This window comes from Palaemon carinicauda, chromosome 2 (genome assembly GCF_036898095.1).
Source record: "Palaemon carinicauda isolate YSFRI2023 chromosome 2, ASM3689809v2, whole genome shotgun sequence".
In the NCBI taxonomy this organism is placed as follows: domain Eukaryota; kingdom Metazoa; phylum Arthropoda; class Malacostraca; order Decapoda; family Palaemonidae; genus Palaemon; species Palaemon carinicauda.
In genome coordinates, this window is record NC_090726.1 from 143571558 (window position 1) to 143590810 (window position 19253).

At 40.1% G+C, this 19253-nt stretch overlaps 1 long non-coding RNA gene across 1 annotated transcript in view; it reads right to left on the bottom strand.

Moving 5' to 3' along the window:
• Window positions 1–19253, bottom strand: part of LOC137622215 (uncharacterized) — a 209814-nt gene that overhangs the window by 9064 nt on the left and 181497 nt on the right. Inside the window, exon 3 of the long non-coding RNA XR_011040385.1 lies at window positions 17388–17443. This is a non-coding gene — a long non-coding RNA (uncharacterized lncRNA). The remainder of the gene's footprint in view (window positions 1–17387; window positions 17444–19253) is intronic.

Genomic DNA, 19253 nt, shown 5'->3' on the forward strand with positions numbered 1-19253 from the left:
TGGTATAGAGGCTATGGCACTACCCAAGACTAGAGAACAATAGTTTGATTTTGGAGTGTCTTTCTCCTAGAAGAGCTGCTAACCAAAGCTGAAGTCTCTTCTACCCTTACCAAGAGGAAAGTGGCAACTGAACAATTACAGTGCAGTAGTTAACCCCTTGGGTGAAGAAGAACTGTTTAGTAATTTCAGTGTTGTCAGGTGTATGAAGACAGAGGAGAATATGTAAAGAAAATTCTAGACTATTTGGTGTATGTGTAGACAAAAGGAAAATGAACCGTAACCAGAGAGAAGAATCCAATATAGTACTGTCTGGCCAGTCAAAGGTCCCCATAACTCTCTATCAGTAGTATCTTAACGGGTGGCTGGTGGGTGCCCTGGCCAACCTACTACCTACCTCTATATATATATATATATATATATATATATATATATATATATATATATATACTATATATATACTGTATATACTATATATATACATATATATATATATATATATATATATATATATATATATATATATATATATATATACATATATATATATATATATATATATATATATATACATATATATATATATATATATATATATATACACGTGTGATTATTTATGTATATATATGTGTTTATGTATGTATAATATACTGTATGTAAGAGCAATACACAAGGTGATTTCTTAAACTTCTCAATTTCCTAACTTTCCCTAAGTTTCTATAATGAAGCCCATACATCCTGGAGTGATGAAAGGAATGAATCCAGAGGATAGAGAAGGAACAAAGTTGGGTCGTGAATGGGATGCGAGATAGTTAAAGTTTGTAGATGATACTGTGGTGATTGGTGATAGCGAACAGAAACTGTAAAGCCTATAAAAAGTTTGAAAATATCTACAGGAGTATAAAAATCAAAGCATAATTTAACTGAGGTAATTGGTTTTATATTATTTGTGAACTTTTAACCGTCCTACACATATGTCGCCTGGCAGAAACCCCTACACCTGCAACAAGAAGCTAAAAGAGCTTGCACAGTAAGATGGGAGATAGAAGTGTGTAAATAAGGGCCGAAGAAACAATAAGAACTCCCTCTAGAAATGACGACTGACCATTGTATGAGGTGCAATGCCCCTATAAGAATCAGTGTACAGTAAAAAAAGGCCTTCTTGGTAAGGGTGGTTTTATATAAACATTAAAGTGGAAGATGATAAAATGGGTGAGTCACAAAATAGACGAAGGAAGAAGAGAATGGGGCAAACTATCTTCTCAATTAAAGGTCGATATATATATATATATATATATATATATATATATATATATATATATATATATATATATATACATTTATCTATTCAGTAGACTCTCTCTAGGATTGGAAGTAAGGATTTGTAAGAAAGAAGGAAAGGTTGAAACCATTGAAATAAACTTGTTTGATAGCAATTGTGCTGTTGAGAAGCTTCTCTCTCTCTCTCTCTCTCTCTCTCTCTCTCTCTCTCTCTCTCTCTCTCTCTCTCTCTCTGACCTACGCCTGATAATATTCATACAGGCCACTATTCAAACACCAGCAAACATCCTGGGAATATCTTTAAACATTTCCCACATCCCTTGCCAATAAATTCCTATAACGAACAACGAGAACAACAATGTGACTCGCTTGAAGAAGTACACAGAAAAAGAACTCGGTTCTTTTTTTTCTTAGTGACCACATAAATGCGAGATACAAGCCTAAGGTTATCAATATAACTCTGGAATTTTTAATCACACATATATAAGAATTTAGTGATCCTTGTATAGGAAAACCCATGTCCAAAAAGGTTTTGTAGAAGTAGAATGGAATGATAAAACAGCAAGATTATAATTATATTGTCTAAAGAACGAGAATACCACAAATTAAAAGAATCCAGGACCAACAGGGTTTGCAAGTCTAGATGTTCAGAGGAGACAGGCTATGGCTACTCTAAAGAAGAGACCATGGACCTAACACAGAAAGGAGTTAGACAGGGAGACGCCATCTCTCCTAATTTATTCACAGCATGCCTAGAAGATTTAATAATTAAAAGTAATGGGGATTATCTTTACAACTTAAGATTTGCAGATAACAGTTCGATTTGGTGAATCTCAGGAGGATTTGCAAAAACTGATAGAAGATCTAAAGAAAGCAAATATGTAGACTGAAAGATAATATTCAATGAAAATGCAGAGACAACAAATGAAGGTTATGAATGGACCTCAAGAGTTTGTTAATGAAATGAATATACGTACTTAGGAAAAATAGTGTTTCCCCAGGATACGAGACTGAAATTAGAAGGATAAACATGAAATGGAGAGCATTTAATAAACCAACTGAGATTAAGAAAAGTAAAATGCCACTTTCTTTAAAAAGAAAAGTATTTAATGAGATGGTCCTACCAGTATTAACTTACGCATCAGAAACTTGGAGCATTACTAAAGCCTTAAAATCTCAGCTAGTAACAACTAAAAGACCTGTAGAGAGAATAAGGAAAGAATAACACCAAGAGAGAGAAAAAGAGCAACATGGATACGAGAGCAAACTAAAGTAGAGGAGCAATAGCAAGACATAAGGAGATTGGCAGACAATAGATGGACATAAGAGTAACAGAATGGGTCGCTACAGACTGTAAAAGAAGCAGAGGAAGGAAGAGAAGACGATGGATCGACGAACTATGGAAGTTTGCGGGCGTGGACTGGCACAAAAAGACCATAAACAGACGCAAGTGGAAGGAGATGTCTGAGGCCTTTGTTCTGCAGTGGTCTAGTAACGGCTGATGATGATGATGATAATGATGTTGATAATCCAAGTAATTTCCAAAGAAAATATCACGTTACTGATTACTGCTTGCAATGAATGGTTGTACGAAGGTGGAATATGACTGATTATAATATCTGAGATATAAGGAAACAAATGATAAATACTGTCAGGAAGATATAGTAATATCATTAATCGGTCAGGACTTCTGCAAATGGTTTGGCTAGTGAATGGAAATTTGATAATGATAAAGGAATTTACATCAACAGTTTCTTAGTCCTTTGCCGAATTACCATTATTGAGTTTTTCTTATTTATTTTTTAATGTTTCTCTAAGCATTTAGACACAAATTAAATCACGAGACATTGACATTGTAATATCAATTAATAATTGTAGATTATAACGCATGTTCAGATGCATGTAGATTTGGTGTTATTCTGATGAAATCATTTTCAGTTGCATCCTGAGTTTAGCGACCTTGAAGTTTATTTTGCATTATAATATGAAAATAACAAACACTGTCGCTACCTATTAATATACAAGATATCAAGAGTAAATTAGAATGATGAACAAAGAAATATAACAGAAGTTAAGGATTCCTTAGTTGAGATTTGTAACGAAAAATGAAAAGCCAAGAGCTGATCATGAAAAAAATCTTATGAATAAGACCATTCTCTAAGAGAAATCCTTCAATGAAGGCTACGTCCTAAATCAGAAGATAGTATCAATGAATATCACAAAACATTAAACGTTGGAGTAAGTACGTCACTATATTTCCAAATAATCTTGATTGCATTCATACAAGAGTTACTTATTATCCATAAATATATTTAGTCAAAACTAACATCTACCGTACATAAAGGAAATCTTAAGATATTGCAATAACCAATCTTAAAACATTTCCTTCCAATAAAACCAATGTTCCATTTTGAAAAGAGTATTTAACGTCTATTTCAAGGAGAGTAGGAAAGGTGGCTGGATACTCCTGGAATAATTTACCAATTGCAGGTTTTAAGATGAGAGAGAGAGAGAGAGAGAGAGAGAGAGAGAGAGAGAGAGAGAGAGAGAGAGAGAGAGAGAGAGAGAGAGAGAGAGTGTAATAACCGTAAGTTGTCAATAATGCCGAGATAGCCGTGTCTTTTGAAAATATCTCAGATATATGTAAGATTTACTTTTATCGTTCCTTCATGGGTGTCATTGCCATATATACTTCACAAATAGCAGCCTCCTAATTACACAAATTTTCATAAACCTATAAGCTACTTGTGAATTAATTTACACAAATAAAATGATCGAGTGCTTCTCGTCAACTTGCAAAAATTACCAGTAAAATATATCTAAACTTTCTATTTCGAGTGTTTCTCATTTACTTGTAATGCTAACCAGTGTGAAAGTGGGCTGTTAGGTTATAACAGAGAAGCGATTGGAATGGAACTGAACTCTATGAAATAGAAATTGAGCATTCATACAAGTACTTGCGAGTAAGAACGTCACAAAAATTTAAACCAGCTAATACATGAGATAGTCAAGCTTAACAGGTTCTATTAACAGTGGAGGGGAGAGCGATATATAAAAGATAAAATATACCGTTACAGTGCTCGAGCGTGTGTGAAACAAGTGAGGTACATGGCTACAAGGATGTGAAATAGGGCACCATGCTCTTGAGAGGCAACAACAGAAGCAGGTCATCTTGTAAGATGATACACAGGTTTAAGGCAATCAATGGAGACTCAGTCTTCTTTGCCAAGAATGTAAATTGAGAAAGCCTTCCTTGTTCAACGGATCACAAGGAAAGGGCTCCTGTAAGATGTGTTAGCAGTGGATTGCTAGTGTTGTTACGCAAAATAACATGCGACGCCTTTTTCAAATCTTTCAGTGTGTGTTGCTTCACTGGGGGCTTGTAAGTCTGGCAGCAGGGACTAAATTTTCCCGTAACATGCCATAGGAGCTGAATATTGTTGGAGATGGTACTGACAGAAAAAAAGGAACAATCAACGAATCGCCATACACCATTTCAGCTGCCGAGACATCCAGGGTGCTTTTAAGAGGGGTCCTTAGTCCCAGAAGGACAGGAGGACCACGGGGAGCCGAGTAAACCAGATGAAGTCATTGCATCGGGATACCAAAGCTGCTATGAAGCTGCGATGAAAACGTTCAACCATTTTGTTGGCTGCAGGGTTGTAAGCGGTTGTCTGATGTATGAAGATGCCCATATGATTCGCTAATGATGTCAAGAATTCAGAGGAAAAAGTGGTATCCCTGTCAGAAGTAATATGCTATTCACCCTGAGAATAAGGCGGAGGTACATGAGGCCGACGTTGTCGTTTGCTCGGGGATGGCTTCAGGTAACAATGTCCTTGTGATGTGGATTGTGAACCTATACAAGGACGTGAATGAGAGAAAAATGAATCTGAGGTTAAGGAATGGTGCCCACTCTTGAATCGATGTACTTTTAAAGCTTGGCATGAAGTAGCCTACAGGTACGGACACAATCCTCAGCATCCTTAATGATGTCATGCCAAATGAACTTCATCTTCAGTAATTGTGCAGTAGATCGGCGCGAGGGATGCGAAGGGCTATGAATGAAATCAAACACCTGTCTTCTCATAGGACCAGGTATTCATGGCCGTGGTCTACCAGTATTGACGTCACAGAGGAGGGTGGCAGAGTAGTCGAGGGGGATGTCTTCCAAACAGAGGGATGTGTAGAATATCCTACATGCTTGGTACCCTGGATCTTTTCGTTGGGCTTCTGCCAAGGCGTTGTAATCCAATCCCAGGTGAATGGCGGTCAATGTGTTTCTTGACAGGGCATCAGCAATGGGATGCATTTTCCCAGGGATGTATTGTAAGGTGCACTTGTATTTACCCACAGCAGAGAGATGTCGGTGCTGATGGACGATCCAGGCATCGGACTGTCGAGTGAAGGAATGCACCAGAGGCATGTGGTCCGTGGAAATGACGATGGGCATACCTTCTAAGAAGTGGCAAAAGTGACGAACAGCCAAACGCACCGCCAGCAATCCGTTGTCAAAAGAAGAGTAGCTGAATTCCGTCTTGAACACTTTTCTACTGAAGAGGGCCTATGGGTGGGGTGACCCATTGACCCATGCTCGAGTACTGCACCAATAGTGATGTCGCTGGCATCGGCAGAAAGGACGAGAGGGGCATGTGGCAAGGGAAATGAGAGAGCAGCAGCGGTTGATAGGGTATTCCTTGCATTACACAAGGCCATTTCTTGAAGAGGACCTCACATTTGGTCTTTCAGCTTGCCCTTGAGGGAGGCATAGAGAGGGACAACAGTAGCAGCAATGGCTTGCAAGAAACGGTGATAATAGTTAAACCATGCTCAAGAATTCTTGCACTGTTTTGACGGTCAAGGGTAAGGGGAAGTTCTGAATGGCTGCTATCTTCTAAGGGAGGGGTTGGAATCCTGTAGGAGTGATGCAGTGCCCCAAAAATGATACTTCATTGGTGCCAAAGGTACACTTGTCTTCTGGGTTCATAGGCCCCTGATAATACCCCATCAGAAGGTTGAATGTGGAGAAAACCTTCGCTTTGTGCAAGTAGGATGTACCATTGGCTATATTTGGGAGGGGTTAGTGATCCAGTTCTGTCTGCCTGTTCAGACATATGTAATCCACATAAGGGCGTAGGGAGCCATCCTTCATCAGGATTATGTGTAAGGACAACGACCATGGCCTTGAGGATTTTTTGACAAAGACCCATCTCTTCCCTTTCAGCGAACATTTGTTAAGCAGCTGCCAAACAATTCGGTGCCAGACTTCTGGATCTGGCGAATACTGGGGGATTCGTCATCTCGATATGGTGATAAAAAGTGTTTGGCAAGAACCATGGGCATTAGTCATAGTTCTGGTTGGAAGACTTCCACGTATGATGCGAGGAGGTAGGTGTAGGTATCTGTGGGTGTACTGATGTATTAAGTAAGGTTGGAGGTGTGGTCAGCAACGAGAACTTCCAATGATATTTTGATATTTAGTGCTTCCAAACGATAATGTGAGGGCCTCATACCTGTGGGTGGGTGATCACAGATCAATTGACAGCTACCAGGCGGACGTCGGCAGGATTAGAAAGAATACCTTTCGTGTCTTGGAGAGTGGCCTTGGTAGAAGATAACGGCAAGCACCACTGTCTACAAAAAAAAACTGCCTGCCTGTACCTGCATCATGCAACAAGAAAAGATTAGCGATAGAGTAGGCCACTGCCACAAGCAATGGTCTACTTAAGTTTTCTGGCCACTGAAAACTGTTTGCACATTCCTTCGCGGCAGCCACAAATTTGAAGTGGTAGTAGCATACCGGCTGCCGATGGGTGTCAGTAAGTGGCCAGAGAAGTCGTTGGTTGGAGCGTGAGCGAGGGGTAGCATATATGGGTGGTGGGCGGCTTTGTCACTGCTCTGGCATATCACAGGGTGGGTGTCTCTGTCCTACAGTATTCACATCAGCTTCAGTCAATATTGAATAATTGTCATCTTCATCAGGAGTGGAGAAGTTGATGGAGGTCCTGAAGGTGGTGAAGTGGCTGCCCATTAGGTTGTCGACTTTGGTCATCAGATCCTTCATGGGAAAAGTATTTACATTGGGGATGAAGGCACATATAGGTTCAGGTAGGTGTTGTACGCAATGGGCCAGAGGTAGGTTCACCTCACGAGGAGAGCCGTTTGCAGCAGGTTACAGGCGAGCGATTCTGGTCATTTCCTTGAGGGCGAACGAAACCTTTTGGTGCCCCAATGGTTGTAGAAAGAGCTAAAAAAGCTTGGTTATACAGGTGGTTGGCAATGGTGAGCACTCTTCCAGGAGGTATGTCATGAGGGTGTCATACGCTATTCGGGTGTCGCCTTGTTTGGAAAGTCAATCTGAAATTTCTGGGAGTGTCCTCAGGGATCGCAGCGAAAACTAGTATGCTTTGGTGGTTTAGTGAGTCACATCCTTGATGCAAAACTGGACCTCGTCAAACTGAAACCAGGCCAATGACTCTGTACTGGCAAAGAGTGGTGGTGTCATGAGTGTGGCGTTGATAGAAGAGTCAGGGTTGGAGAGCGGCATCATCAAACAGTAAGACACGGTAGTGAGCAGGAAGGCGGGAGAGAGTTGGTCCTCCAGAAATTATCAATTGTGCGAAAGGGCTGTTAGGTTATACAGACACGAGAGAAATGCAACTGAACTTTACAAAACAGATATCGAACTTTTACATAAGTACTTGCGAACAAGAACATTGCAAAAACTCAAACCAGCTAATGCATGAAAAAGTCAAGCTTAAAATAAGTTCTGTTAACAGCGCAGGGAAGAGCGAGATATACAAAAAAAAGAGAAATACCGTTACAGTGTGCGAGCGTGTGGGAAACATGCAGTACACCTCTTTGTCCTGCACTGGACTAATTACAGCTGCTGATGATGATGATGATATATATATATATATATATATATATATATATATATATATATATATATATATATATAACATATGCATATATATAAATATACATATATGTATATATATACATAAATACATACATAATTAATATATATATAATATATATATATATATATATATATATATATATATATATATATATATACAGTATATATAAATACATTATATATATATATATATATATACATATATAAAGAGAGAGAGAGAGAGAGAGAGAGAGAGAGAGAGAGAGAGAGAGAATCATATCGTAGATTTTCCTAGTCCCATAAAAGTACAATATATAGGCTAGACTTATACGTCTATATGAAATAAACCTAGGTATTTTAGGTTATAGCAATGAACCTAATTGCAACAAAGAGTTAACAAACAGTATGAGAAAGTTGATAATAGACTTGAGGAAAATCACTTTCATGAAAATTATATCAATCAGCAAGCAAAAGTGTTGCATAGATATAGGCATATAAATCTGAATTATAAGCTTTATAAACATGCCTTATAGATATAGTGATCAAAATTATTTTATTCAATCAGGTGATTATAAACCATACCATGTTTATTTGAGAAAATCTCTCTCTCTCTCTCTCTTTTCTCTCTCTCTCTCTCTCTCTCTCTCTCTCTCTCTCTCTCTCTCTCTCTCTCTCTCTCTCTCTCTCTCTTCCAAAATAGAATGAGGCAACTAACATACTCTTCTATTGATATAGCAAGTAAACAATATTTACTTGGAGTTATATCCTTATTATACTGTACATGTGTTGAGGAGGCACAAGAGTGATCCAACCGTGTGTCACACGATCGTACATAATTCATTTTGTATATATTATGCTTGTATCTTCGCTCTTCCCTCACACTAAAAAGAACCAGAATAAACATGTCTGCGTTTCTCCCATGTAACATTGTCTGTTTCTCGAACATGTAATTTCCTGTTGCCTTGAGGTTTTGTATATAAAGGAGAGTGTTCTATAATAAATTAACTCAGTTGCTTTCACACTGCCTTTGAGTTCACAACCATCTCTCGGCCCGGCACATTGGTGACCCCGGAAGTCGACTCGCTCCCACTGCCTTCCACCCCGACCCCCCACGCCCCTCCATCGTTGGTACTATGACGGACTCTACAAAAGTTGGCGCTGCGGCTGCCCCATTGAAACTTTCACTGTTCGCCAGCGGAGAGGCGTTTGCTTGGTTTCAGCGCGCAGAAGTCCAGTTTCACATCAAGGGCATGACTCGCTTAACCACCAAAGCAGATTATGTTCGCGCGGCGATACCCGAGGACACCTTCCCGGAAATATCCGACTGACTTTGTGAACAAGGAGACACCCAAATAGCGTATGACGCCCTCAAAACATACCTTCTGCAGCAGTATTCGCCGTCGCCAGCCGCCCATGTAGCAAAGCTTTTTCAGCTCTCGCAACAACCGTTGGGGGACTAAAGGGTTTCGCTTGCCCTCAGGGAAATGACCAGTATCGCTCGCCTTTAACCTGCCGCAGACGGCTCTCCTCGTGAGGTGAACCTACTTCGTGCCCTTTGGATACGCCGTTTACCCGGACCTATACGCAATGCCATACCCGATGTCGATAGTTTACCCATAAAGGACTTGATGACCAGAGCCGACGCCCTTATGGACAGCCACTTCAAGACCTCCATCAACGCCTCCACCCCTGACGAAGAGGATGCCTATTTAACGTCAACTGAAGCTGACATGAATGCCGTAGGACATACACGCCTACACCGTGACGTGCCGAAGCAGCGACAAAGCCGCCCACCACCCACCAATCGCTCGCGCCCCAACAAACGACTTCTACAGCTACTTACTACCTCCCATCCGCCGCAGTTTTGCTACTACCACTTCAGATTTGGGGCAACTGCGAAGAAATGTGCCGAGGATTGTCAATGGCCAAAAAACGTGTAAGTAGGCCATCGCTCGTGGCGGTGGCCTCCCGTGTTTCTAATCTTTTCTTTTTACATGATGCAGGAACGGGCGTGCGATTTTTGGTAGACACGGGTGCTTGTCATTCTCTTTTGCCAAGGAAACTCTTCAAGACACGACGTAGTCTGTCTACATCTGCCGACGTCCGCTTGGTAGCTGCCAACGGATCTGCGATACCCACCTACGGTTACGAGAACCTCACATTATCGTTCGGAAACGGTCAATTGGAAGTTTCTCGTTGCTGATGTCACCATGTCAATCCTCGGTGCGGATTTCCTCTCTCATTTCCACCTTCTGGTCGATGTCGCCCACCGACGATTGGTCAACGCAGACTCGTACTTGTCGACACCTCTTCAACCCGCCCCCTCTAACCTCGCTCTCCACATTAGCGCACCCACGGATGCCTACGCCCACTTCCTCACGTCGTACCCGGAAGTTTTCCGTCCAGAACTTCGCCAAGCGCCCACGGTTCCTGCCAAGCACGGTATTTATCACCATATCAAGACGACAGGACCCCCAGTCTTCGCAAAATTCAGACGTCTGGCACCGGAACAATTGGCAGCCACCAAACAGACGTTCGCCGAAATGGAGGAAATGGGCCTTTGTCAAAATGCCTCCAGCCCATGGTCGTCACCCTTACACATCGTTCTGAAGAAAGATGGCTCCCTCCGTCCGTGCGGGGATTACAGGCGCCTGAACATGCAAACAGAACCGGATCACTACCCCCTCCCAAACATTGCCGACATGACCTCCTACCTGCACAAAGCAAAGGTTTTCTCTACGCTCGACCTCCTGAAGGGGTATTATCAGGTGCCTCTGAACACAGAAGACATCCCCAAGACAGCCATCACCACTCCGTTTGGTACATACACCTTCAATTACTCCTGTTTTGGCCTTCGTAATGCTGGGGCCACGTTTCAACGTCTCATGGATGGCATCTTAGGGGACCTCCCCTTCTGTGTATGTTATGTGGACGACATACTTGTGTTCTCCTCCTCAAAGGAACAACACCTCCGTCACCTGCGCATCGTGCTCGACCGCCTGCAACAAAACAGCCTTGCAGTCCGGTACGACAAGTGTACCTTTGGCGCCAACGAAGTGTCGTTCTTAGGGCACCGCATCACTCCTGAAGGAGTCCACCCCCTCCCAAGAAGGTAGCAGCCGTTCAGAACTTCCCCGTGCCCTCGACCGTCAAAGCTCTGCAGGAATTCTTGGGCATGATCAACTATTATCACTGTTTTCTGCCAGCCATTGCCGCCACTCTTGCTCCCCTCTACGCCTCCCTCAAGGGCAAGCCAAGGGACCTGAAGTGGGGTCCCCTTCAAGAAGCAGCCTTCTGCAATGCAAAGAAGGCCCTATCAACTGCTGCGGCTCTCACTTTTCCTATCCCACATGCCCTTCTCCCTCTCTCCACCGATGCCAGCAACGTCGCTATTGGTGCAGTACTCGAGCAGGTGGTCAACGGCTCGCCCCGCCCATTGGCCTTCTTCAGCAGAAAACTGTCCAAGGCAGAATCAGGTTATTCTACCTTCGATCAAAAATTGCTGGCGGTGCACTTGGCTGTCCGTCACTTTCGCCATTTCTTAGAAGGTACGCCCTTCGTCATTCGCACAAACCACATGCCTCTGGTGCACGCCTTTACTCGACAGTCTGATGCCTGGTCCGCCCGGCAATGCCGACATCTCTCCGCCGTGGCTGAATACAATTGCACCCTTCAATACGTCCCTGGGTAACTGAATCCCATTGCCGATGCCCTGTCAAGAAACACGTTGGCTGCCGTTCAACTGGGATTGGATTACAATGCCCTGGCTGAAGCCCAACGACAGGATCCAGAGTATCAAGCATGTAGGACATCCTGCACGTCCCTCCGTTGGGAAGACTTCCCCCTCGAAGACTCCAACACCACCCTCCTCTGTGACGTCAGTACTGGTAGACCGCGACCTTGGATTCATGCTCCCATGCGACGGCAGGTGTTTGAAGGCAAAGTTCATTTGGCACGGCATTTCTAAGGATGCTAAGGATTGTACTTCTTGCCAAACTTCCAAAGTACATCGACACACGGATTCCGGAGTGGGCACTTTTCCTCAACCTCAGCGTCGTTTCGCCCACATTCAGGTCGACGTTGTAGGCCCCTTACCCACATCACAAGGACATCGTTACCTGTTTACCGTCATCGACCGCTCCACTCGTTGGCCTGAAGCCATTCCCATGGAAACTGCAACGTCCGCCTCATGTACATCTGCCTTACTCTCTGGATGGATTGCAAGATTTAGTATCCCTGAGCATATTACTTCCACAGGGGAACCACTTTCACCTCTCAATTGTGGACATCATTAGCAAATCTCCTGGGCATCACCCTACATCAGAAAACGGCCTACAACCCCGCTGCCAATGGAATGGTTGAACGTTTTCATCGCACCCTCAAAGCAGCTTTGATGGCCCGCTGCAAGGATTCCAACTGGTTTACTCAGCTTCCCTGGGTCCTCCTTGGACTAAGGACCACTCCTAAAGACGCCCTCGACGTCTCGGCAGCTGAAATGGTGTATGGCGACCCATTGGTCGTCCTTGCTGAATTTTTTCCTTCTACAACATCTTCCGACGATCTCCAGCACATACGTCACATCGTGGGAAAATTTACTCCATGCCGCCAGACTTACAAGCCCCCAGCGAAGCATCACATACCAACAGACTTGCACTTTGCAACGCAAGTCTTCCTGCGCAACGACACTAGCAAGCCACTGCTAACGCCCCCTTCCACGGGCCCTTTACTTGTGATCCACCGCAGCCCAAAAGCATTCCTACTAAACATTCGTGGCAAAAAAGACTGGGTCTCCATTGATTGTCTAAAACCTGCTTATCTTCTGCCAGATGACCCGCCTACAGTTCGCCTCTCTAGATCAGGGCGCCCTATTTAACATGTACAGTATGTCATTTCTAGGGGGGGGGGAGCCATGTACCAACCGTGTGTCACACGATCGTACATAATTCATTTTGTATATATTATGCTTGTATCTTCGCTCTTCCCTCGCACTAAAAAGAACCAGAATAAACATGTCTGCGTTTCTCCTATATAACATTGTCTGTTTCTCGAACATGTAATTTCCTGTTGCCTTGAGGTTTTGTATATAAAGGAGTGTGTTCTATAATAAAATAACTCGGTTGCTTTCACACTGCCTTTGACTTCACAACCTTCTCTCGACCCGTCACAAGAGCATCTTTCAATTTTCATGCATTTTTAGGATGATTATCTAAAAGTATATATCTAAGGCTTTCTCCGAAATCATCTTGGTCAAAAAGAATGGAGCATATTCTTGCATTCTTCATGTAGAAATCTTATTTCCTTATGCACAGATTAACCCAAGTTCAGCAAAAAAAAAAAAAAAAAAAATATGGATCCTTTGAAAATCTGTAAAATAAATTACTTTATTCTTGGTGATGACGATCACGATTATTGCATCCTAACTCAGCACATACCACCATCTTTGTTGTCTCTTATCAACTGATTGAAATGTTAAAAGATCAATGAATTCCCTCCAAAACAGCGAGTCAGTGAACTCGGCTAGGTATAGATTGACATCCCTGCGAAGAAAAAATAAAGCTCGTTTTCTCATGAACCCATCTTTAGGCGAAACTAGGCAACAGGTTAAATTTTGTCGTATGCGTCACGTAATATAAACAACATGTTGCAACTTGAAGCATGCCACGCAGTTGCATACTTCATGTTGACGTGTGTTGAACTGGTTGAAAAACACATGACGTCTGCGAAAATGTAGCATGCTACGTGTTGCCACGATGTTGCCTCAGTGGAATATCATCTCAATAATTTTTGTTCCTTTCACTACTTTTAGGTCCGTAAGTTCAGGTTTTGGTCTTCCAATTCATATTGTGTCTTTCCTTAGTAAGCTAGTTTTGAAAATATCTAAAGATATTCTTTATCCATTGCTAAAAAGGGGAAAATGTAAATAAATGGAAATGAACTAAAACTGAGGAAAAAAATAATAAGCATACAGGCGGTAAATAATCAGCGACCAGGTTGAAGGCAGATTTATTTCTCCTTTATAGTATGTATAGAAACAGTGTTGAAGGGGTGTACGCAGCATATGAGAAATTAAGCACGACTACGTAGCTTTCATACTAGGATTGAAAGGCACGGGTAAGTTATGCCTACCTAATCTGCAAAAAAAAAAAAAAATAATATTTTACATATAAAAATCAGAGGTACCTCGATAATTTTGTTGGATAAGGTGGATATTTTTCCACAGAAGCAAAACGTTACTATTGATCTACTTTATTCAGGGTATGTACTGCCTACCTAGAAGGCCCATCCCTGATATATAATTATATGATGGTCCCGTGTCTGGGAACCAAAATACATTGCTATCTATATTATGGCTGGAAAGCTACACAACGCACTCGAGTTCCAAACTCACCTGTTCGTTTTTACATTAAATCTGTTACACTTGACAATATAAATACCTGAAAACTGAGACAATTATATAACTCCCAAACAGCAATATATAAAACACTGAATATCCAAAGGTCTCTCTAGTACACTCAAAAGTAACTGGGTAATTATTATTATGAATTACTAAAAACCAACTCTTACTTTGATTCATCAACAGGATACAAGTGAATTTGAAATAAACACTGGTGATTAAAATAATACACTTTTACAAAAATAAATATATTCTATAAAAATTTCAACACTGAAAGAGTTTACATAAAATAAGCCACTCGAAATATTTAGTCTGAACAATACTTATATTAAAACAAAAATGTTGCGCTCTGAAAATTATATAATAATTTGACTTGAAATATTAAATCTGAATAAAACCTTAGACTAAGACAAAAGAAATAATTACTCTCTGAAAATTATATAATCACTTGACTTGAAATATTAAATCTGAATAAAACTTATTATTATTATTATTATTATTATTATTATTATTATTATTTGCTAAGCTACAAGCCTAGTTGGAAAAGCAAAAGGCTATAAGCCTAGGGGCCCCAACAGGGAAAATAGCTCAGTGAGGAAAGGAAACTAGGAAAAATAAAACATTTTAAGAACAGTAACAACATTAAAATAAACATTTCCTATATAAACTATAAAAACTTTAACAAAACAAGAGGAAGAGAAATTAGATAAAATAGCGTGCCAAGTGTACCTTCATGCAAGAGAACTCTAACCCAAGACAGTGGAAGACCATGGTACAAAGGCTATGGCATTACCCAAGACTAGAGAACAATGGTTTCATTTTGGAGTGTCCTTCTTCTAGAAGAGCTGCTTACCATAGCTAAAGAATCTCTTCTACCCTTACCAAGAGGAAAGTAGCCACTGAGCAATTACAGTGCAGTAGTGAACCTATTGGGTGAAGAAGAATTGTTTGGTAATCTCAGTGCTGTCCGGTGTATGAGGACAGAGGATCATCTGTAAAGAATAGGCCAGACTATTTGGTATATGTGTCGGCAAAGGGAAAGAACCGTAACCAGAGAGAAGGATCCAATGTAGTATGGTCTGGCCAATAAAAGGACCCCATAACTCTCTAGCGGTAGTATCTCAACGGGCAGCTGGTGCCCTGGCCAACCTACTACTTACAAAGACAAAAGAAATAATTACACTCTAATGCTTGAACACTTAAAAAAACTTATATAAACTAACTGATAAACTTACTAACTTTATGTATTTTACTTGCACAGGGCCAGTTACAAAAATTTTACACAATGCCAACACTCATCACAACACAATAAATTTAAAATTACCTTTGACTTCTTTCGTTAACGTTTCACTATATTACACACAATATATGTTGTAATTAAACTTTACCCCTTTGGAATGGACACACTATAGGCAAAGAGAGAGAGAGAGAGAGAGAGAGAGAGAGAGAGAGAGAGAGAGAGAGAATTAACTTAGGCTCTTTCACAGGACGGCTGTTTCTATTCTGCCCCACTCATTCCTGGGGCACTTATATAAGACTTAGTTATTTCCAGAATATTCTAATAGATTATTCTCCTGGCTTGGGAGCCGGCCTCTAGCGCCGCCAGAGTTATCAACTATATAAAAATTCAGGGGGCGAACCTTGGTTTCAGGCAACTCTCTCTATCAGCTGCTCCGCCCACCCACCATTCTCGGAAATAAAAAAAGTTAAAAATTATGCTGGGGTTTTCGAGAACCTTCCAAAACACGTCGTAAATATAAGAATTGTGTATTTTCTCACAAACATGATGCAATACCTCATAAAAATATAAAAAACATTTACATAAGCCCTTGCTCATATCTCGTATGAATCATATAGCCCTCTTATACAGTTACGTAAGACTTCGTAACAAAATACGTTAATTTTTAAAAATAACATAAATTTACATATACTGACTTGAATGAAAAATACAATGAAATTAACGATGAAAGTCTTACGTAAATTACATAAACTTATACCTACATGAGAGGAACTCATCATAAGAGCTGGCTATTCCTCTCTTCAATGCACCTATGAAAACAAATAAAATACCTGATTAACTTATTTACTCTACACTAGACCAGCATATATATATATATATATATATACATATGTATATATATATATATATATATATATATATATATATATATATATATATATATATATATATACATATATATATATATTTATATATATATATATATATATAATATACTGTATAATTGGTCATACTGAGCTATCCCCGTCCCTCAGGTAGAGGGGAGAGAGTCATATCCTGGTGAGAGAGGGTGCATATGCGTATCTGTGCATATCTATCAAAAAGTATTAGCCGTCTTTTTTCACGGGGCCCATACACTAATAACAATTTTCCTAGATTAACTTCCATACCATGAGATCTTGATGCTAACTTTCATAAAGAAGAAACCTCAATGTTTTAATTTTCAAAGATACAAAACCTTAATAACTTTAATTAAAAATAAACTTTACAATTAATTTCATAAAGACATAACTTTGACGTTAATTTTCCCAATGACAGAACCTGAATGCTAACTTTCATAAACAAGAAACCACGACCCTCATTTTCGTTACGACAAAACCTAAACGCTAATCCTCACCCAACTTAAAAACTGACCCAAGACGATCATTATTCTCGGTCAATTTACAGAAACTCCTCCAGTTAGTCTGAGTAGTTATCACCAACCGTCATCAGAGGAGTTTTGGATTATCGTAGAGGAACTAAATATAGAATATGGGAGAAAAGTAATTTTCAAACTTGATATATAGGCTACTCACATTATCATCATTTTCTTCCGGGTATTAATTTGCGAGTTACACGTTGTTCATCCAGGCTGTAACAAAAAACATTTAAGATTATGAGAACTGTAATCACGTTACTAAATAGTTATTATTATAATACATATTAGCGCCGCCATCAGACTGCATATGACTAGCTCATCTTTATTTTTCTTTACAAGCAGAAAACGAATTCATACTGATATGAATACATGAATAATTTCGTGGAATTATATCTTCATTGATTAATAAAAATATCTCTGTCAAGAGTCGCAACAACGGGGATATCTGTCGAGAAGGACAATTCCAAGCGAGTTGACAACAAACTTGAGCGAAACCGAGAGGATAACTTAAGCGATAAGACGCCTCAGTAAGTTGAAGATTTGGAGCAGCTTGAATAAACCCTTGATTGACTTCAGGAATCCTGCATTAACTAAATCATAGGGAAAAAAAAAACTAAAAAACACAAACTAGTTTAATGGTCAAGTTAAAATTGTGAAATTTATACAAAACTAAAATCTCATGAGAAACTGGCTATTCATACAGAATATTTTAAAATCTGCTGAACTTCAATACAGGTGAACCGCTATTCCTTAGATGGCTAAACATTGAAGTTTCTTAAGCATTATGATACTGTAGTTCTGAAGGCCAGATAAATGAATTTTTCCGAACAAACGGCAGTTAGTTTACTAGTCTTCTTGATTGTTAAACCAGAGGTGGTACATTTCATCAGCATTAATCCATTTGTTGCTATTTTCCATTTCATAAATTCTAAAATGGTCGGAAGGTAAGACAGAAGACGGTATGGAGGTAAGGTAGAAGACTAGAAAGAGAGAGCATATCCTATAAAATATGTACGTCGAGATCATTTTAAAAGATAATTTGAGTACTGACGTTGCTTTCTTCCCTATATTATCCACAGAAGGATAAAAAAAGATTCCTTTAGATTATTGAAAAAGAAAACTTTAATGTTATTGGAAGCATTCACACCTTCGGACGGCAACCGTATATATCAGGACCCCTCCTGAATGTCAACTTTCTAAGATGAAATAGCATAAGCCATTATAAGTAAGGAAAAGAAACGGGTTCAGATCATATCTCCTCTCTGCAGCAGAGCTTTAAATTATCGCTTTGCATCATCCTCTTAACTTTAAACACTTCCTGGCTCTCTATTTCATCTTATCTAAGCTCTAATCCTTGAGGCCTTCCATCATAGATGATAAACAGGTTTTATCACCACAGCTGAATGGTAGTTATTTTGTCTTAGTTTTTGATAATGCAAATATAGCTCTATTAAGAAATTGATATCGATGAGAATCAGCTATAAATGTAAATGAAAACCGAAAGCATTTCGTCTTCCTGAATCTGGCATTAATTGCAAAACCTCTGAATTTATTCGTGTGGAATCAAGAGCTTTGATCACAATGTAATCTAATAGCAGTCCCTCTTAACCAATAGCGACACTGAGGCCCTTTGATCCATAATTCACCTCTATAACTCTCTTCAAATGAATTAATAAACTGGACATCCTCATACCGCTCTGTGGATACTTGCTATTTCCGGATGGCAAAGTTCGGAGACTTCCATTCCGCTGACAGACTGAGGAATTCACTCCCTCCTATTTTCCATTGGTCCAATATCAATTCCTCGTTAAAGGGAGTATTTCTTATTCCTATTCCTCTAAAATTTGATTAATAACTAATTATCAACTTTAATGGTCCTGGATATATTTCCGGAAATATGACACTGATACCTAAAGTAGGAGACACGTTTATTTAAGAGTAAAAGAAAATAATCCTAATCGCATCGCTCTAAACCTTCGATCGGCTTATATAAAATAATAGAGAACCTCTAACGCCTCAAAGT